Below are 22,500 nucleotides of genomic sequence, written 5' to 3'. Positions count from 1 at the left end.
TTATATCAGCTTTATACAATTTATACAGATACATTTTCATTGTCTTAGCTAAACACTGATGGTTCCTACTGAATTAAAGGCACTAGGGGAGTTGGTCCTGATGGGACTGAAGTTATACTCTGAGGCTGAGAAGAACAGAGGTTTTTCCCTTTGCTAGTGAAGCTGCTTCATTCCATGTGGTCCCGCCTTCCTAAATTGGCCCTTTGCCTATTCATTAACGCCATTATTCTGACATTCCTTTAGTTTCACCAGCAATGGTATACGTCTTAGTAGCTGGCAATGTTTTAAATATAATAGTGCTTGATCAAAGCAGACCTAGACTTTTAAAACCTGCTTTTATTACTCAGTCATGTTTTTCCTAAGCAAGTTGTTCTTTCTGCTGGTATGATAGGTCCTGGTGTGAATGATAGGATTTACTCCAATGGGAAAAATGATTCCAGGCTTTTCTTTCCTTTTGAGCTTTTTTCTATATATTATGCATGTTCGTATGTTTATTTACTTATGAATGTAGAAAACTTATTTTATTAACCTCAGTTGCAAAGTCACCGTAACAAGCATCATCTTTTGCAAGTTAGAGGTATTATAAAAGACAGAGATTGCCCAGTGGCGCTGTAGTGAGATGGACATGAGGATAAAAGAACAGAAGAGCAGACGCATAGGAAATCTGGTTTCATAACTTCTTTTCCTTGTGGAATAATAATAATAACGACAACAACAACAGCAATAACTAGTACTAGTAGCAGTAGCAGCAGCAGCAGCAGCAGTAGTGGTAGTAGTAGTAATCATCTCCTAAAGGTTGGAAATCCAGTGCTTTTTAAGTTACAGGAAAAATGTGTTAAAAAAATGGTGACAGATTACAACTCCTGAAGCTGGGGATATCTCTTACACCAGTTCTTCTGCCCAGCTCATTATCTGCATCTCTCATTGTCCCAGTGCTGTGTCTCCCATAGAGAGTTAAAAAGTGATAAACAAATAGATCTCAATTTAGCAGCAGATCCTTCTGGGAGGATATTTGTAAAGCTGGAATTTTTCCATCTTCCAAATTTCTTGGTGATTTTGTGTCTGAATGTTTTTCAGATATGAAAGTCTTTTCATATCAGCTTGACAGGACGCAGTGCATACCACACTACTGTAAAGCACCTAGAGCTTAAAATGAGAGATGAACAACCTGGCTTAGCAGGGGATGGGGGAAGGATGGGGGAAGAATGGGTTCAGCCCTCAAGCCAAATCTCAAAATGACGCCAAACTAATTTGTATCTGGTTGAACGTTTTCTCCGAATATTATTTGTTCCAGAGCCCCTTGGAAAAAGAAGATAGCAGTGCATTTTGAGCTCTTATGTAGGGAAGCCCCATAACTCATGAGATTTGAAAAGATCATCTGGTGAAAGCCCAGTGAGGGGTTGGAAAGGATGCATAAACGACAGAAATAGGACCCCAGTTCCTCAGAAGTTGTTTATCTTGTCTGCTAAAATGTCTCTTTCACTGTTTCTCTGAGTCATGTCATAGTAACAATACTCTGCGCTATTACAAGAGGGGTTGGTGAGAGAATAGAAAAAGTAAGGTAGTTCCCTTTGCTCTAAGGCACCCTCAGTGAGTAATACATATGAGTCTTCACATTCAATTCCAGCTATCTTCATAAAAGGATTGTTTATTTGCTGCAGGGTAGAAAAACAAAGGTAAACCAAAGAAGAAATAATCAAAAAATAAAAGTTAAGAAGACGGTAAGCACAATAGACCAGATTACTTCAGGGATGTGTTTGACCCAGCTAAATATATTATTGAAAAAAAAAAAAACAAACAAACATTCAAACTGGACATGAAAGCTGACATCTGAAAACTTTAGTGTCCAAAGTCAGGCACCTAAATCTAGAATCTAGATGGTAAGTACTTAAAAAAAAAAAAAGAATATTTCCTAAGGTGGTCACATTTCTTCAGTTCTCACAAATGTGAGCAGTACCTGAGGGGAACCGTGTTTTGCACCTTTACAATTCAAGCACTCCACTTGAAACAACCTAGCACAGAGCTGTAGTAAAACTTCAGGTCCCAGCGTCACTTTTGCACCTCTCTTCCCTGCCTTCCTGACCCTAGAGATGCAATGAAAATTCTGTAAAAGACACAAACAAGCAGCTTTGAATCTGGATTACAGCTTTGCTGCAGAAGATGGGTATTTATAAGCACTTAGCTCCTGTTCTCATTGTGTTTGTTCCTAATTTGCAGTATTTTTGCCTCTATGTTGTAGACACTCCAGTCTCTTCTAATTCCTGGCATCTTGCTTGTCTAAACATCCTTGCTTATCTGTGAAAGGAAGGGACTGAGATGCATTCAAGCAAGGATTGTGAAATATAAACTGTCTTCTCCTTTTCTCATATGAGATACTCTTTCTTTTCATTTCTGGATAAAAAAAACAACCTTCCAACTCAAGACCATATTTGGAAGGGATTTAAGTCACATAGTTCGAATCTAAAAGGCTGTACAATAGTCATACTGCCAGTTGATTTCAGTGGGAAATGAGGGAGGTAAATAAGCATTAGAAATACTTTTGTGGATATAGAGACCATGCTCAATATTGCAATACGTCTCTTCCAGTCAATCAAATGAAAGCTGGTTTTGCTATAACAAAAAAACCTCCCATTTCTACTGTAAAATTGCCTTAGCAGATACTGTGGAAGGTGCATGATCTGACCTGTGCATTTTAAACACCGCAAAAGCCCATTTTTCTCTCATTACTTCACATTCAGTTTAGGTTTACTTGCTATTTGTATTGTTTACAATATTAATGATTTGCATTTAATCAAACAATTCCGGTCCAGTTTCGTTGTATAAATTAGTTCTCCAAGTGTTCACATAAAATCCCATTAATGTGTTTTCTCTCAGCACATTTTGGGATACAATAGCCCATTACTATGAAAATGGAAATAACAATACTCCCAGGCAGGTGAAGTGTTGCGTAGCATAACTGCTGTGCTACTAAATTTTTACACTCACATTTTGTTATACAATATAATTTATATCAGAAATACAGGACGGTGACTTGTCACATGTGGTATGTACTGTGGGTTTTTTTCACGTTTTAGCAAAAATCAATCTAGCTGCTTGAGCTGTGTGAGCAGGAGCTCCCTCCCCCACCTCTCCCATATGTTGTGAATTAACTGCTGCATTCACATGAGCAAAACAGAGCTGGAAATAGAAACTAGAGCCCAGATCCTCCTTTGGCATAAACTGCATAGACTAGTACAGTTACACTGTAGGTAAGGCCAGGGAAGAACCTCAACAAGCTGGATGAATGGACAGAAAGCAACATTGTGAAGTTCTGCAAAAGCAAAGGTAAATTCCTGTGCCTGGGGCAGAATAACCCCATGAATGGACACCAGTTGGGGTTTACTGGGGAAGCAGCAGTTCTCCAGAAATGGGCTTTGCAGTCCTGGTAATCAAATGTGCCAAGAGCCTATCTTTATGGGGAAGAAAGCTAACCATATCCTGGGCTGCATTAGCAAGAATATATCCAGCAGGCTAAACAAAGCGATTTTCCCCTCTGTTTAGTACTTACAAGCCACACTTGGATTGCTAGATCTGGTTTAGGGACACATAAAAAGAGTTGTTGACAAACTGGGAAGAGTTCACAGGAGGGCTGCTAAGACACTGAGGAGACTGGAGAATGTGAGGAACCCTAAGTTTTTGTGTGTGTGTGTATCTTAATTCAGTCTTTCATTACCTGAGGAAGGGTTAGAGGGAGCACAGAACCTGACTCTTCGTGCTCCCTGATGAGATGAGATCAGATTGTGATCCCCTGATGGGGACAAGAGACAACGGTGATGAGTTGCAGAAAGGGAAATTCTTATTAAAATATTATCAACACAAAGTGTGTTCAGACAGGTTCACATCCATGGAGGTGTATTAGCAAGGGCCATCCATAGCTGATGGTGTGTACATCAGTTCTGATGATGAAAGCTATCTTCAGGGAAAAATACATGGGTAGAAGAAGGAGAAACAAACAGACAGAAAGAAGGTGGTGGGGAAACTGCTCATGGGCCGGCTGGGAAGTGGTGAGGGTCCCCAGAGGAGCACCCTCTGTGTGTGTTCTCCTACGCAGCAGGGTTCCCCCAGTAATAGTAATTCTCCCCCAGTAGCTCTATAGTTTCCACCAGTCCTTGTTGGTGGTTCCTGCTGAGGAACGTTTGCATGGCTTGGAGCTTGCTTTGATGAGCAGCAGATGCTATGTGCTGCTTGGTAGTTGAACTTTGTGGATGTGCATTGCTGGCCCTCTAATGTAACCCAGATGCTACAGCTGAAGGGGAAAGGGGAGAAGGGGAGAAAGAAGGTGTGATTGCCACACCAGCAGAAGTCACTTCCCATGAGAACCCCTTTCCCAACAATGCTATCAGTGTTTGCACGTGCTTGAGAGAAACAGCCTGAAGAAACAGCTTGAGAGCAATAAAGAAAGACACCATGGAAGAGGCTCTGGAAAACACTGCCTTGGCAGCTTGTGTGAAAGGGAGCAAAGCTGGGCGTGCAAAAGAAGGTCTACAACATTTCAGACAGAAGGCCCTTGCAAGCCAACAGGCTAAGGCGTCTATGGCACAGTGCAGCGAGGCTTAAGGGAAGAATCCTTCATTGAGAGAATGATTTGGCACTGGAACATGAGCCCAGAAAGGCTGTGAAATCTCATTCCCTTCAGACACCCAAATCTTGATTGGACAAGGTCCTGAGCAACCTAACTCTAAAGTAGCCTTGTAGAGGTTTGGACTAGGTCATGCCCAAACCCCTCTTCCAACTTCAATTTCCCTATAATCCTCTGTCATTAGTGTTGTGTACCATCAGCACTGTAAATGTATTTCAACTGGTGACTAAAGCCTTAAAATCTTGTCTAAAAAATCCTGTAAGGGAAGAGTACAAAACTCATACTCACATTGGACATATTTTGATCTTCATAGGAAGATGATTTAAAAAAGATTATTTTTATTGACATAATTTTTATAGGGACCTAATCTTCTTTTGCTTTGTTTGGATTGTGGCTTATGAAAAATGTAAAAGATGATTCAAGCATAAGTACCAAACACACTGAAGGTTTTGCAGCTATATTTGACTCAATAGTGACTTCAAGGAAAGCTATAATAATGAAGCTTTCTTAATGTCATGAAATCTCCTTAATAATACTATTCATAAAAAGTGTTTACTGCTTGAGCTAAATGCCTCCCAAACATTAAAGAATCATCCATACATATCACTTCTATTTTCTTTCCCAGGTTTTCCGATAGATATTCTTGGAGAGATTGTCTTTGCCTAGGTTTATAAAAAGGAATGAAAACAGGTGAGCAAATTTATGTAGAATATGCGTCTTCAGGGAATTATGTAAATGAAACCTGATTTTTTTTTTTTATATACTATAAATCAGAGTTCAGATAAATGAGGTCCTGTCCATATTCTGGGTGAATTCAGTCAATTCATGTTAGGATCACATTTAAAAACAGCTTCCAGCACAGTAACCAGCCACTGTGCAACCTAGCCAGCTATATTACAAAAGAGTTTCATTAGAGTTACAGTTCCTAACTAGCATTTGAGAACTGTAGGGATTCTTTTTATGCCCTAGAAGGAAAAGTGAAAGTGTTATGAAAGGAAAAGTGAAAGGGTTATGAGACTGATGTCATTCCTGTACAAGGGAGTGAACTAAAAGATTTGAATGAGCGAAAATTTGGGATAGAGTTATAGTTCTGGTCTATATCAGGTGCTTGAGAAATTCCAACAGACTTCTAGATCCAGCTGTTGAGAAAACTAAATACATATTTTGCCTATTTAGAGCAATATTTCCATCTTGGCACTGCGGCCTTCAAGAAAATATGGGGGTTTGTTTTCTTTTTTTTTACTTTATATGATTAACTCCATGTATGTGACTGATGGTTACAGACCACCCGAAAAATTATCAGAACTGTACTGTATTCTGGTGGAGGGAATTATTCTGTGAAGTCATGATACAGGGTGGCAGTGGTGGTACCTACAAATAAACACAAGAAATCCAGATATCATGGGATGTCAGGGTTATGCTTTTTCCATATTTAAAGTTAACCACAGGAACAGTGCCTTTACTCTGATGGAAATCTAACTGTGTACCTTTGCCTGAGAGAATGAAGAAGGAAGGCTTTTAAAGTACTAAAGTACTGATCCTTAGCCTATATGTACATTTTGGTTATACTTTTTCTATTTTTGAAGTGCTAATGCTTCATGGAGAGGTAAAACAAAACAAGAGCCTGTGAATATCTAATCCTAGATTCAGAAGTGGGAAGAGGATAGTAAGGATGTCTAAGACTGTTTTTCTTTGCCATTGTGTCTCTCAGTCTGCTGTAAATCAAACTAGGATGAATTGAACTGTTTCATTGGTCCTCAGTTCACAAAATGCAATCGTTAGCCCATATGCAGTATCTTGGACATGCTGGAAATGTTCTGTGGTCCATTGCATCTGCTTTGTACCCCAATACAGAAGTTCCTGAACAGAGTACTGCTGTTAAGAGCAGGTTTCCAGCAGAGAGAAGCCAGTCTGTAGCTGTGAAATAAGGACACAATACAATGTGAAGTTGGGCTACTCAAGTTGAATTAACCCTTTAAATAAATATGAACTGGTATGAATCCCACAGGAAGTATGTGTATCTCAGGGACTAACAGTGAAAAGCATAACAGTGCTGCTCACATCCTTCTGGTGTGTATTGAGGGATGCTCTGCAGCCACTGTTAAGTTCAGATTGTCTGTCTGAACGGGAGGTCTGCAAGTGTGGTCTTCAGCTGAAGAGGCTTCCTTCACAAAATTCAGTCAGCCTGAGCCTGCTGGTTTGTCTGGTGAGCTGCCCAGGGGTTTAGCACACACACCACCAGGCACATCCAACCAGCAGGTCTCTTAGGCTACTGCACGCTCAGATAATGGAAGAGAAGATTGGAGGGAAGCTGAAAAGACCAGTTGGTTTTAGCTCATCTCCTTGATCCAAAGTTGGATTAACCATCTTCATACTGAATATTAGACATCTGTCCTGACTAACTTTTACTGTCAAATAATGCAAAACTGGGGGTGTTATACTTACCACTGAGTGATCTCTTTCTAACTGCCTAGTCTGCCATCAGTCATGCACTGCAGCATCTGCTGCAGTAATTTTGATGGAAGAACTGAAAATGCAGGAACAACGCAACACGTACACTTATGTTTCACTTGTTTTTTCTTCATTACTGAGAGCAAAGGAGAACTAGCTAATTTGCTAATTGTTAATTTGCCTTTTTCAGATATTGCTCTCTGCGTCTGGAGATAGGAGGGTATATCTTCTGCTAATCCAACCCTCTAGAGGCATTTTAGCAGCTAATCTGGTTGAATCAAATAATTTCTGCTGCGTATGATTAATTTTGGGCCAATTTAATTTTTATTAGTCATGGGTTTGAGTCACCTACAGTTGCATGACTATAATTGCCCTTGAGCACATGGAATTCCTTTGTAAATTTGATTTGAAAATACATTGGGGTAGCCCCGCCTCTGCTTCACCTATTTGTGCACTGCTAATCTTACCGTACCTAGATTCGTGTCCTCTTAAATATAGGTTGGCAAAATAAAACCTTTACAGGCAAAATTGGTGAGTCAATTTGCTTTCTAATTCTGGGATTTCTCAAGTGAATTTAGTGCTTTAGAATGTGGTGCCTATGGCACCCATGAAAGGATTAGTTTATGAAGGCCAGCTCTTAGAAACAGCCCAACAATAGTGCCTTATCCTCAGGATCACTTATCAGTCAATGGGAGTTTGTTCTCAGGAGGGCCAGAGCCAATGGGTAAACTCCTGTTTACGCTAGCTGAGGAACTCTGACTTCAACGTTTGGATAAATTATGACTTTGTATCCTGTGGAGGTAGAGTAGTATGGGGAGCTCAGAGGAGTCTTCAGCTTTTCCTCATGCACCTTTGAGTCAGTTTGGTCCTGCATGTGCAACAGAATAAATCTACTTTCACATGGAGACTCATCTTATGCTTCCCCTTTGTTACCGTTAAATCCCCTTCAGTTGCATCCGTGAAGTTAGGGCATTCCCAGGAACTGCATGGGTCTTACAGGTCCTGGACAACCTGGGACTTCACAATGAGGAGGGTAATAGTGCCTCTAATGACTGCCAGAAAGGATAATGATTTTTCTGCTGGGGACAGTGGAGAGGAAGTGCCAACTCACCAAATGGCGGCAATAGTATTGGTTTTGTTGGTTTTGGTCAGCCCCAGCCAGGGCAGATTTGGAACTAATGACATGAAAAGATTCCTGGTACCATTACACTGCTCCCAGGCACCCATCTGACTTTGTAGGGACTGAATTTCTGCGTCTTATGGTGAACGTTAGGTCCTAGATACCTGTGCTTGATTTGTGTGACTTGAAAAACTGCTTCTTGTTTATCGAGTACAGTGTGTAAGAACAAATGAAGGGAAAGCCACAGTATCTCTTCTAATAACATTTGCTCTTTACTAAAAACCCATAGAGATGTAGCAGACATCGGTGGTATTAATGTTATGTGACTTAGCTGATGCTAAGAAGCATTTGGGAAAACTTTGACTGACTGGCTCAGGCAGTTGCTAATGAGGATATCCCACTTACAGGGATATGGCAGAGTAAAGAGGTTTATTTCTCAGTATGCTATTGCCCTGTCTGGGAGATGAGGGAAATAATAAAGCAAACAGGAGACATGAGGAGTTGTAAACCTCTGGCCTGCCTCAGCCCTGGCGACATGAAGAAGCTAACAATGGCTTCCTCTCTACCTAATCATGGCATATAGACACAATGATGCTGTGAGCTGTGGAAGGAACCATTTTACATGGAGATTAACACCCAGGAGCAACAGCCCAGAGAAAATACAGCCCAGAGCTGCTATCCTAGGCACAGCTTGATGAGAAATGGCTTGAGGCACCCAGGGGGGCCTCTCTGTGCAAAACACTCCCCCTAGGTGAAAAAATAGAAGAGTTGCTCATTTTAGAGACACTGAAAATTTCAGGATGTAGCTCTGCCTGCCGCTGAGGAAACAACTCATCACCCCTGCTACCCTTGGGACTTCTGGCTGATGTACCCTTCCTCCATTAGCCACCTAAGTCTCTGAGGCTTCTCTGGGAGGAAATCATTCTGCTTTTCTCAAAGGACAGGAAAAAGGATTTATTTATTTGTTTAGATGTTTTTCTGAGCTGTGCTTTTCCCTCTAACAATGAAGGCTGGTTGGAATGTGTGAATAGAGACAGTGTGGACAGATTGATCTGTACTAAATGAATCTCGTCACAGTTTCTGTGAGAAACCTATTTAAAATGTCTTTATTATTTTAAAAGAGAAAACATCATCTCCAAGATTTTACCAAGGCTACAGTGACTTACTGCGCTGTGGACTCCAATAAACTTTGGTTTCCAAAATAGATACGGTCACTATGAAATCATTTGCATGAATTTTTCTGATTTAAACCCTGGAGAGTATTTGCAAGTATACAATTCTTAATAGTATGTTTCACTTAATACAACTAAATTGTCATATTGCGATTGCGAGAAGTAATATAACACCAGGTTTAGTCCCAGTAAAGCTCTTTGTGGACTACTCAACATAGTCAAAATTTTTTTCGCCCTAGTGTAATGCTGAATGACGATAATTGTTCAGAATATACTCTTTTCACTGTACACTTTTCATTGTACAACTACTTCAATTGTTTCAAAAGAACAGTAGTAAATACTGTCTTTAGGTATCTACATTTTTCCATCCAGAGAGGAAAAAAAACCAGCTAACAGAAACCCACCTGTAAACTTCAGAGTTAAAACATTTCTGCAGTTCTGGTCATGCCCTTCATGGTATCTTTCAGAAGGAGAGTCAGCATAACTGGAAACATGTAAGTATAGTTTATATGCATTTTAAATGGGCTGAGCTAACATTCAGTTTAATTGGAAAGAGTCCTGAATGCAAAGCAAAGCCTTCCCACGCTGTAGAAATCCATATGTTAAAATGTTTCCTTTTTTTTTAGAATTTCACAGTGCTATAGCCAAGAGTTGCAAGAACAAAGTCCCTGTGCTGTCCTGTTTTGAAAATAAACAAATTGACAAATCTGTTCTTTGTGCCACAGCCACCATTTCCTTGGTATATTTGCAAATGCAGAAACATGAAGCTGAATAATCTGCCTCTCTCAAGACTGCACATTAGGCAATTAAGGGGATATGTTTGAAGGCAGGCACACTGGGCATTAGGCACACGACTAGTAGTAATAAGAAGAATTGGGCATTTAATTCTTTCATAGGGATGAAAACATATCTCTGCTGTTTAATGCAAGCCAGCATAGTATTATGTGATAAACACGGATCAATAGGAAAGGATTTTTAAATTTAGAATGCCGTTCCTCTACCACAGAATTGGCAATAGAGACTGTTTCCCAGTAATAGAACCAGTCTACCTTTGCTGAGACAGAAGCAAAGTTATCTGAGGAAGTAGCAACAATGTCATTTATTTTAATGAGGCTTATTCTCCAACAAATACTGTTTCCGCACTCTCGAGAAGGTTCCAGTAATGCTATAAAAAATGAAAAAGAGCCCTGACAAATGCTCGAGCATGTCTGTGTTTATATAACCTCAGACCATGGCAATAGCAGGGCCCTGTGTTCATGCAGTAGCAGAGTTATTTAAATGAGTATGTCTGCTCTTGTTGGATATTCAGCTTTTTAGTCTAACTGATAAAGTGGTTGTCATGTATGCTTAGGTGATTCATCTGTTTGTTGAACACTAAAAACTGTAGGTTCAAACTTCTCCAGATGGATATTAAAAAACCTGTTGCTTTTAGAACATTAGGGATCCGTTATCCTTGTCCCTTTCCATGGTATTGTTATACAACCTTTTGGCTTGCCAGTCCCATCCCAGTTGGGGTGTGTTGGGAGGGTGTGGGGGGGTTGTGGGGAGGAACCCAACAAATTGACTTTGCTGTGGGGTTTGAGTCCAGGGAGAAAATCAAGCTAAAACCGCCACACTGGCTGCATTTACTTTTGTAAGTTTGAATTTCAGCAGTCTAGCAAACCCAATGGGAAACCTAATTTCTAAACATTAACATTATTGAATTGCAGAAGCTATATTTAGATCAATCTCTTCATGCCAAAATTATTAGACTTCACTAGGAGAAAATTCATTACCGACTAACATCAGCACTACTGTTCTAAAATGTACTAACTGTATTTTAATGAGCTGTTACCTAATTCTGAAGACCCAGTGTCTACTTCTGACATTATGAAAAACCTGAGAAGCTTGTACATGGATGTTTTACAAGTGTTTTCTTTGTCAGGTAATCACTCAATCTGGGTTAGACATATTTCTGTTAGGGGAGTGTGCTTGTCCATTTTTTACCTGCCTGTGCTGCTTTCTTCATGCTAGTACAAGTGTTATGGTAAAGGAGATCTTGTTCAAGAAACCAATCTGGGAAAAATACGATGTAGAAAAAGATGGGGGAAATTTAGAGAATATAAACAGAAGAAGAAGCAGAAGAAAAATTGTGCAATGGTATAGAATCAGTATAAGCATGTGGTGAAAATTTAATGTTCTTTTAGCAGGCATATTTTTTTGAGCATACTAGTTAGAGTTTCATTTACACCAATGAGTTGTCATGCCTTGTCAGATACAAATCTGTGGGTTTATTATAGATTAACTTGTGACATTTCTAACTTTCCTGAAGCAATTTTGAAATTTAAGTTAGAGCAAAAGCCCAGACAATGTTTGTTTCATGAAGCAGTAATTGATGAAGAAGTGTTTGATGACTAAAAGAAATTATGGACCTCTCACTGGCAATTAAACCCTATTCATGGAGAAACTCCATACTAGGTAATTGGGATTGTCGTGCTTTATGATTCAGAAAGAGTGGGCAATGCTTGTAGCAGTGTGAAATGGAACTTGAGCTCAGCAACAAAATCTTTTCTTCCCATAGACCAGCAACTCCTGATGCCTCTAAGCAAAAAGCAACTTAAACTGGAAAAAAAATCAGAAAGGCACAGACTTTTCCTGCAAAGTATAGCAAATGAAACTTGTTAACACTTGTATTTGAAGTAGCAGTCAGTTTAATGTAGTCCACAGTAAAGTTTATAATCTGCACAGTACTTTTCTATACTTCTCTTTTAGAAGAAAACATCAAAGATAAAGCATTACTGAAAAATTCTGTGGTAAAGATGGCTATCATTTGGCCTTTCACCTTATCACTTCTCTATTCCAGCTTCAGGAGAAGGTGACAAAATGTCTTGCTGGTAAAAAATGTTTCATTATGTGTTCTTTTTCACAATTTAACTCTATTTTATTATGAAAGCCTTGTTACATATTAAGTCCCAATTCCACTTGCTGACATGTGATGAGGTCTTTTTATTCTGTTGTGATAGATGTTTGTAAAAGGTTAAGCTAAAGTGTTCTGAGTTGAGATTCGATGTATATTCTATGAAGGAAGAGGAGAAAAAGTATTAATAACATTTTTTTAATAAGAGCATATCTTTATTTGGCAATCTCAACCTGTAAAATTCTATGAGATACAATGTCATCCAAAGTTAAGCCAAGGTTATCTGCATAGTATTGGCAGTTTTATGCCATGTCACCCTTCCCTGCACTTCTTAGATAAACCCAGTGAGTATGCGATGCATGATTTTAAATATATAGAATAAAATACCAGTCTGTTTGAAGTCAGCAAAAGGTTTCTCAGAGACAATACCAGGCAGTAAAGATGCTGCAAGGGATAGGCAAAACCCATTTGATTGTTTAGATACCTATTAGGTGTCAATGGCTTAATGCAGAAGCTACTCCTATTTCCCGTAGCAGCACCAGAGAGTTTTTTTCTATCAGAGATATGGCTACCAAGGTGAGGTGTCTGGTCAGGTGTATCAGGAGACACAGAGTGTAAAACATGGTTATGCATCTGCTGCTATGATATTGCTCAGAGAAATTAAGGAGCCGAGGCTATTGTCCTGAGGAACTGTTTGACACTGAGGAACTGATTGGTATAAGCTAGTTAATGCCACAAAATGAAGGGAATTATCCTTCAAAAATAAAGAAGTGATCAAATTCTTCAAATGCTGTGAGTCTAAAAATGAATCTCTTACCCAATCTTAGAAATAGTCCTGCCTAATATTATAATTCCTCTAAATTAGACTAACCACATGCTTACTGCTAAGCTCAAATCTGTCTGCAGGATCTAACATATGTTCAATCATGTCTGATTCTCTCCAACCTATTCTGTAACTCAAAAACACACCACAAAGCTATCCTGTAATTTCCACTTATCTACCGACAATTGAAAACAAATTGCAACCGTGTTGCTGAAATTTTCATGACCCAGGAACATTTTGCAGTAAATGTGTTTGCACAAAACCCCACCAAACCCAAAAAGGGGGAGAAATCTGTGTTTTCAGAGAACATCTCATTTTTCTGCAAAAAACATAAGCTGTAATGGAAATCACTCACCACAGAACTACAGTCACCCCTGAATAACTATTCTTGGTAGTTTCTTGTTATAGTTATAATTGACAGACCGTGAAGAGTTGCTTTTTTTGTACATGTTGAACCTTAGTAATTCCTTTTTTGATTTTGTAAAAATGCAAAATTAAGTGTGATTATTTAAGTGTGGTACTCTATTTGGAAGAGAAGTAGTTTATAGCACATTGAAACTAAGAAATAAAATTCAGGTCATGCTTGTGGAGGACTGTCCTGATTTCTTTACAGATAACAGATTTCAGCATGTAATATTGGGCACTTGGTTAGTTTGCAACTTGAATTAGCTACTTGACTTAAACAGCTTTGTTTCTCCTGGATACAGTCACACGATGCTTGGTTTCAAACAAATGAGTGGGGGAGGCTCTCTTATAAAGCTGATGCAGAAACTCAAGTGAAATTATATATGAACTATCTAGTGTGGGCAGGCTTACCAGCTACCCCTTTACTATCTGCATCAGGCTAAAATGACTGGTAACTCAGAAAAACCTCAGACTCTGATTAATTTCAAAGTTAGTCATTGTGCAGCCCTTGACTTGATGAGTGTTACTTCCCATGCTGCCCTTTAATTGATCTCAACACTGGACTTGTGGAGTGAGCACTGATAAGGGGTGAATGACAGTTCAGCTGCATGCAAGCTCTGAGCTAGGTGACTGAGTCACCTGGACCTTTTGTATCACCTTCTCTGCTTGGGTGATGCTGCAGGCTCTGACCTTTATGCTGAGGGTGCTGAGCTAAAAGCACCGAGCCTGTCTCTTTCAGTGCTTGGGTTTGCTTCCAAATGTCAGTGCTTTTATAAGAATGGGTAGCAGAATCACTCTTTTGACAGGTTCAACAGGAACAAGAGTAAAAAATACCCACAAAACCCCAACCAACCAACCAAAAAAAAACCTGGGAAAAAACCCTGCTGCTTTTTAAAACAAAGAAAAGTTCCACCGAGTGTACTCCACTTCAGAGTCACGTAGTGTCAATGCTTACCCTCCCATAATCAGTTAGCTATCATGTCCCTACTTTGATAGTTACCTCTCACCTTAATCAAATTGTCATAAATAGGTAAGGAATCCTTGCTACTGGTTTCATTCAGTAACACTTTATCTCTTACTTGTCCTAAGTCCTATCCAATTTTCTCTTACTTTTCCATGTGCTCTGTTCTCATGACAATCACTTCTGTTTGATTACTGCTATAAGGCCCCGATTGCAATTCTTCACTGATGCAGTGAGAGAGCACCAGGACTCAGGGATTAAGGTTGTATTCCAAATTCTGCCAAAAACATCCAGACCTCAGGCAGTGCATTCTGGATACATGTCCGGTTACACAGAATATTTGTTTACTCCAGAAGGAAAGAATAAACAGGAATCAGGAAAATGAATCCCAAAATGATTTTCTGTGTTTTCTGGCAGAATTCACAGGTTTGGACCTAAAAGTATTTTTAATCCATTTTACCTATGATAAGATAGTGCTTCTCTTGTGGGGCACTGGAGGTATATCTCTGCTAACGATTGTGAGATGGTCCCTAACAAGCTTGCTGAGAATGTGGCTGCTGTCTGACACCAGTCTGATAAGTGCGAATAGACTATTAACAATCTTAGCTCGTTAACAATGGACTATGTTGATTTGGCTTCCTATTTCATCATGGCTTCCTTTTTGCAGATTGTGTGTATTACAATAGGATTTATCTTAGTAAACCTAATGGCTTATAATTGTAGGATTATACGCAGTAATTCCCCATTTCCCCATGGGAATTCAGCTGTTTTTCCCCACTGAATAAAAGGGGATGAGTTTTCTACTGGTTAATGCACAAGCCTGGGAATTGGGGAGTCCAGCTTTTATTCCCAGCTGTGTCAGTGATTTACTTGGGGATTTCTCAGTGCTTCAGTTTTACTAGAATGATGGTGTTACTTACATTTGATAGGAGTGCTAGGAAAATCCCTGGATTGTTTACTGCTTCACTGAACATGAGGTTGCTCCACACTTACTGAGGGCAGATTAGTCATTCAACTAATTCAAGCAATAGCTGGAGACATCGTGATTCTACAGAAGGTTACAGCCTGTGCCTTGGTCTGTAACATTGTGCATAAGGTGAGTATCACTATTGTCCCAGCTCTTCCGGGTGCTCGCTCCGTGGTTTAAATGGGCATTTTGGAGGCTGCTGTAGCAGTCTGAACAACTGAGTCTCATGGGGCTCTGTGCACCATCTGAACGTCTTTGAATATTTCTTAATTAAATTTCCAATCTGTTTAAAATATTCACATTGTTTTTATCTACCCCTACCCCACTTATATGTGTAAATATCCAAACATACACTCACACACACTCTTAAGAATGTCAACTTCTCTGTCCTCTTTGTCCAGATTGGCAAAAAAAACTACCAAAAAAACAAACTCAAAAAAATCTCAACAATTGAGAAACAAGGGGAAATCACTGTTCCCTTCATACATAAATTTTTCTAAAGGATTAGAAATGAAAAAACACATTTGTTTTTATTCAGGAGTGATATGGTAAATCTAATTAGGTATTAATTTTTGTTCAATACCCTCCTCTGTATTATCATTATGTCAAGAGTAGGTGTACAAAGCTTCCTCCTCTATAGTGAGATTGCTTAGGTATAAAATCATATTAAGATGACTAAGGAGAGAAGAGAGCTTCCAAAAGTGTTTGGAAAATGCCTTTAGATTTTTGGAGCTTTTAGCCTTGCATATGAATATACATACATAATAAGCATGCATACATATTTTATGCATATAAATATACAAGCATGCATATAACTATAGCCCCTTAACCTCTCCACTGTACACCAAAAAGACATTCCAGAATGTCCCTTTCACAAGATATTTTATTTCACAAAACTTTCTCATCTCTAAATGACCAGTCTTAATCATTGTAATCCAGGCCTCTTACAAGGTACAATGAAAGTATCAGAAATCAATTAGTTAATCAAGTCAGTAGCAGGTTCCACTGTGTATATTCACAGTACCAGCAGAGGCTTCTGCTGTTCCATCTTTGTTATTTTATTTTTTGCTTTCTACCCTGCAGCAGCAGCAGCTCTGATTGCAGCAACCAATAGACATGGTTGGCAGGATGAAACGTAAAATAACTAAAACTGCAGTCTGTCTAGCTTTGTGGATATTATGCTGCAACAACCAGCCATTTCCTGCCTGTGGCTGTGTCAGCTGAGCCATCCACAGTCCATTTTTTCATTGGTGTTATTCTTTTCAGTGTCTATGAAATCTGGAATGGGACACAGCATGCTTGGAATGTGGCCAGTATCCTGTTGAGTTAGTAGAATGGAAAGAAAATAAAAAGTACACTGACCCAATTTCTTTGACTGAATATACTGGGCCATAACAGCAAAAGCTAGGAACGTGTTTATTCTTTGAACCATTTTTCAGATGAAGTGTCTTAGGGCAATGCATTACAAAAGGAGATGGAGATTGGGGCATGAAGCCTACTCATCAGGCTTCAAATGTCTCTTTATGTCCCAGGTCTCAAAAATTTAAAAGTAGGCTTTATTTTTTCTTTCTGTTGTTTTTCTACCTAATTTAATTTACCTGAAATTTTCTTTCCACTTTTTTTTTTTTTTGGTACCTGTTTTAATTAAAGGAGTTAAACAAAACAAAACAAACAAACAATCAAAACAACACCACAAATCAATCAGTCAGTATATTTTTCCTTTATATGACAAGTACCGATATTCGGGATTTGGGGAGGCTGCGTCTCTTGCTCTCTGGTGCAAGTAGAAATTAATCTGGCTGCATCTGGAAGCGAGGAGAAACAATAGCACAATCAGTTAGTTTTTCAAATGCAAAGTGAAGGATGCACTTAAAACGTCTAAATGGAACAGCTTGTGCCTACCTTTGGCTCCCCCACACCTGTACCATTCACCCTGCTATCCCAGAGAACAGTGCAGTTCCAGTGAGGAGCGTGCCAAGGGGGTGGCTGCTCTATTCTTGGATCTGTGTCCCAAGAAGGACCAAGCAAACCCTGTGTTCTCTCTCTCAGTTTCCTCATTCATAAAATGGGGACAATGATCTGCCTCCATCTTTTCAGAACACCTGGGTATATCTGAATGCAAAGTGGAAGGACCCAATGGGAGCCAAACAGAACTGTTCTCCAGTGCCATATGGCCAGCCAGGTTGCCAGCATTCAGAGATAAAGAAGACAGAGTAAATTTTAACTCCTCCCTCAAAAAAGCCCAGAAACAAGAACAACAACAACAAAACCAAACAAACCTCCCCCTCCCCCCAAAAAAAGTACGAAACCAAAAAACAAGAAACCCCAAGACCAAACAACAAATAAAGGCTTAATTTGGTGCTAATAAACAACATACATTGCAGAAATGCCTGGACAAATAAATATTCCCTTGCAGCACCCCACCTACTGGTATTGGCAGAATAATAATAGTATCTGCAGCATGGTGCACGGCTTCTCTTCCAGTAAGTCCCTCTTTTCATTGTCTTCTTCAGACCTAAAACATAAGGTGCCTATCTTACTACCCTCCTGCTTTTCAACTTTTCTTTCCGGTGGTCCTTCCAGAGCACTTAAAAACTGTAGAAAGAATTATGCACTAGGAGGGAATGAGAGAAAAATGTAGCTAACCATGAGAATTGGGATTTGACTTAGTTCTGAGCTTTTGCCTAATTCAGAGATAATTCAAGCTGAACCCCAAGTTTGTTTTTGGCAGCCTCTCTCCTCAACACTGAAACCCTCTGTCAGAGGGGACAAGACCTGAAGAGAGAGAGGGGAAGGATCGAACACTAAAGTGAGGGCAAAAAGGACATTTTGATGAAACTTGTAGATGTTTCTGTTCAGGAGAGTTTTTCTGTCCCTTATGACTGCAGATGAGCATCAGACAAGCTGCTTTAAAGTATCCTGCTTGATTTGGCAGAGAAGTGAGGAAGAGTGGTCTGTCCAAGATGATGACTTGGGGAGTTCTGAGGACAAATGCCCAGGCTGAGCCATGCACTGATATTACTTCAAGCATCCTGAAAGCACCAAAGAAGGAATCCCACCAATTTATGGGTTGGACTCTAGCTGTCTTTCAGGGCAATGGTTGTCCATTCCACAGTTTCACAGGCAACATCTTCTTTATGGAACATTTCTGTTGGAAGAGGTTGGGTGAGCAGAGATAACAGTATGGTGGTACAAGGTCTGGGCACTGATTTCAGGAAAACAGTGATATTTGGTACTTTTTTATTTTAAACAAGAGGTTTCTTTGCATGTGAACTCCCAGCTAAAGTCTATTCATTGTAAGAACTAACAGAAATTAAATGAGGTGAAGGAAAGCAGATGGCTGAAACACGTTGAAAAAAAAATCAATAGCCCCACTTCTGATGCATCGATATTTTGGTGTAGACACATTCAGAATTGATGTTTAAATGTCAACTGGGCCCAATTTGCAGCATTTCAAAGCTGCCTTTGTGTTTTCAATTCAGCAGGACTGAAGGTCAGAAGTTTTACTAAGTATTTGAATCCAATGGTACATTTTGCAAACATACATTTTTATTTGAAAAGATCTTTTATCTTGTTCAGCTGGTAGTAGCCAAGGTGGAAGAACACAGAGCAGGCATAAGTTCAAAGACTGGTCAAAGGATAACAGTTGTTTATGTTATCTTGACCCTAATGCTCCCATTGTTGCTCCTGAAAAACTATAGCTTCAAGTTTGCTTTTTTCCAGCATAGAATTATATTATATCAATAAGTTCTTTTTTGTCCAAATGAGTAAAGATACTGTGGCCAATAAAACTCTTCACTGAGTTTGTTGGTTTTGATGTCTGCATCTTTTGTAGTAGAAAGAAGACTGTGGGACTATTTAATAGAAAGTGTTGATAGCGCAGAAAAGAAGAACATGAAAGAAATGTATTTCCTTTTTAATGCTATATATTTAAATTATCAGAACTTCAGTTGGTACAGTGTAGCAAAGCCGCTTTAGAACTAACAGAAATGTGCATTTAAACCATCCTGAGAGTTAGTTACGAACACTGAAACGCAGTAGAAACAAGAGATACATGAAATTAAATAAAAAATAATCAGTGTTTCAACACTGATACCACTAGGATAGTTTGATTTTTAAATTGATTTAAATATGTTGTTTTGTTGCCTTGACATGGTTACTGAACAATATTTTGGACATGCAGACATAATAGTTTAGTTGTCTATTTCACAAATGTGAGCAAAGTCCTCCCTTCTTTACATATAGTGGGGACTTTAGGAAATAGTAACTGAAGTTTAAGCAAAAAGGACATTATAAGCAGGATTTTGCTAAGTAAATTCAAAGGGACAGTTTTAAACCCACTTTAACTGAAGCAGGTGTCACTCGTGCTGTGGTGGCATTCACTATGTGCTTTGCAAAGGAGCAAAAGACTGCATGAACAAGACTAGTCAGGATGGGGAAGTCAGGCTTTAGAGCTGTTAACAGGCTACAATTCCCTTGAAATTAGTAGGGCTGGAGGGTGTTCAGGGATTTTAAAGAGAATTGCATTTATTTTTGTCTCATCTACATTACGTTCTATGAGTGACAGATGTGTGGCAAAATAGATTACTGAAATTTTTCTTTCAGTTCTGAACTGTGAAGATAGAACAATGCTTGTCACATTTCAAAAAGGCTACAAAGGAATATCCTAAATAGTTAACGGAGACACTAGAAAGAAACAAAATAGAAGAGCTTTGTTAAAAAAGAAAAAAGAAAAAAACCCTATCTTTATAGCTGTAAAACAAGGAATCTTCAGATCTTTCTGAGTAATAGAGGACAAGAATTATCTCAAAATCCCAGACAGAAAAGTGAACTTGAAATTGTGCTTTATTTTGAAGAAAATCTTGGATGTACTTCTGTTGAGCAGAAGATTCTGTATGTAAGGAGGAGGCTAGGAAACACATTGGAGGGAAACATTCCCAGCTTGCATGACACAACATGGGTTGTCTGGAGGATCAGAATAGGATACAATCATGAAATCATCTAGACATGAAGGTCAGTTTGTCCAAAAGTCATGTAAACAGGATTGTGGTTAGGAATCAAGCAGGCAGGCAGTTAAAAAATACCAAACCCAGACCTAAACCCAACCCAAGCTTTAAACCCCCTTCTAATAGAAAAAAAAAACAAACCCACCAAACAAACAAACAAACAAACAAAAAAACACAAAAAAAGGGCAGAATTTAAAAGTGATTGTAAGGTCTGGTAGCTGATATTTGAATATTAGAGTAAAAGTTGGAGATTCAGCATGCTCAGAATAATATTTAATTAAATCAAAGATTCGGGGATGGAAATATAGCATGAGATACCCTCTCTGGAAGAGAACTGGGTCCTTCAAAGAGGTCCTACCCTTTGGTGTTACTGTGAATCCTTTTGTAGGGAAGATGTACGTTATTTAGGAGTTTTCAAGACTTGAAAGAAATTACATACCATGTTTTCCTTGTCTATTTTACAATTATTTACCAAATACAAAGAGCTTTCTTGTCCTCATTTAATCTGTGCAAGAGGAAAGAATAATTAAAAGAGCCCTGAAAAAACAAACCAAAACAGGATCAAATGTATGGCCATGTGTCCCCATTCAGACCTTAAAGGCATGTTATGTCTTTAATATTGTTAAAGAAAACTTAAGTCACAAAGATCCTTTCGACTTTCTTAGAATGACATTTTACTTGCAGAGAATTTTAGTGTTTGGTTGGCTGGCTTGTTTGTTTGTTTTCATTAGAGAAGTCTGCTAAAGCATATTGACTTAACACAATGTCACCTTGGTATCAATTGCAATAGCCCCCAAAGCAGTGCTTGGATTTGCAGCTCTAACCAGCATTGTGTTCTACTGGTATTTGAAGGCTTTTGAAAGTTAGTCTGTTCTTAACACCACTAACCAGGCACCTGCTTCTTGATCTTAAGTATTTGAAATATAATGTTCTTTTTGATTTCTCTCCCAGTGTTTAAAAAAAAAAATCTCATTCCCTACCCTCATATTCCTGTTAGATTTTGTTATTAACAGTCCATAGCATTGAGTTTATGACTGTAGAGGCCCCTTACAGCATGGGAGTCTCAATAATGCCACTTGCTCCATGTGTGCTTGCTGCACTGTGTGTGAAGGGGAGACTACATCCCTCAGGGTTTTCTCAGCAGTATCTTCCACAAACGCATCCCTTCTCTAAAGGAGGAAAGAATCTCCCCTTTCAGCCAACTTAACTTTGTCTAGACAACAAATGCAGCCAGGTTTCATGCAGCTGATTCAGCTTCCCCACCTGACTAAGCTAGACTGAGTATGATTCACAAAGATTTTCTTTCTATCCTGTGTTTGTCGTTCTAACTTCTCTGGCTGCTTGTCTATGCTTGTACCTAGGAAACCTGGGAAACTCTAAGCAGCTATCCCACACTGCAAGCTGCATGCCAATCACCTCAGCAGGGATACACTAGTGGTAAAATGAGACTTTGCAGAGTTTTATGGGTAACCTGCAGTGAAGATGATGTAGATTTCTTCATTTTCCATTTCAGAAGTTCTTATTGTTTCTTCATGTGATATGGTTTTATCTGTAGTTTGCCAGTAGCTTATAAAACATAAGTGTCTTTACAGCTCATGATAGGTATTTTTCTGCCTTCTTATTAATTTAAAGAAATAAATATCTTGATGAGAGTGACCTTCATTATACTTCAGACCTGATCATTGCTCCCTGTGGGCTCCATTACCTCAGTGAAAGCCACAGACAGAGTTCACTCAATAATTAGAGGGACTGGAGTTGTTCTGGTCTGAGAACCTGACACCCCTGCTGTGCTGAATGGCAGTGTACAGATGAGGGATTTGAGAGCTAAAAGACCAAACCAAATTAAGGCTGCCTAAGGTCTGCCTTGTGCATTAACTTGCAAATAAGGTGGGAGCACAACAAAAGATGAGTGATCCTTTTCCTAAGTAGTAGTAAATCATTCCCAGTCAGGATATGTTCAAACAGGTTGATGTGAGCTTTCATGTGTATTCAAACCTACAGTAACATGAGATGAATACATAATAAAAAGTATTGTTTTGTGTCAATTGAGAGGTTTAGTACTTATCCAACAAAACTTGGTG

Source organism: Pipra filicauda, unplaced genomic scaffold, assembly GCF_003945595.2.
Source record: "Pipra filicauda isolate LSUMZ 115617 unplaced genomic scaffold, ASM394559v2 scaffold366_size716523_pilon, whole genome shotgun sequence".
NCBI lineage: Eukaryota > Metazoa > Chordata > Aves > Passeriformes > Pipridae > Pipra > Pipra filicauda.
The sequence above is the reverse complement of the archived record's forward strand: the minus strand, read 5'-3'. Positions refer to the sequence as shown.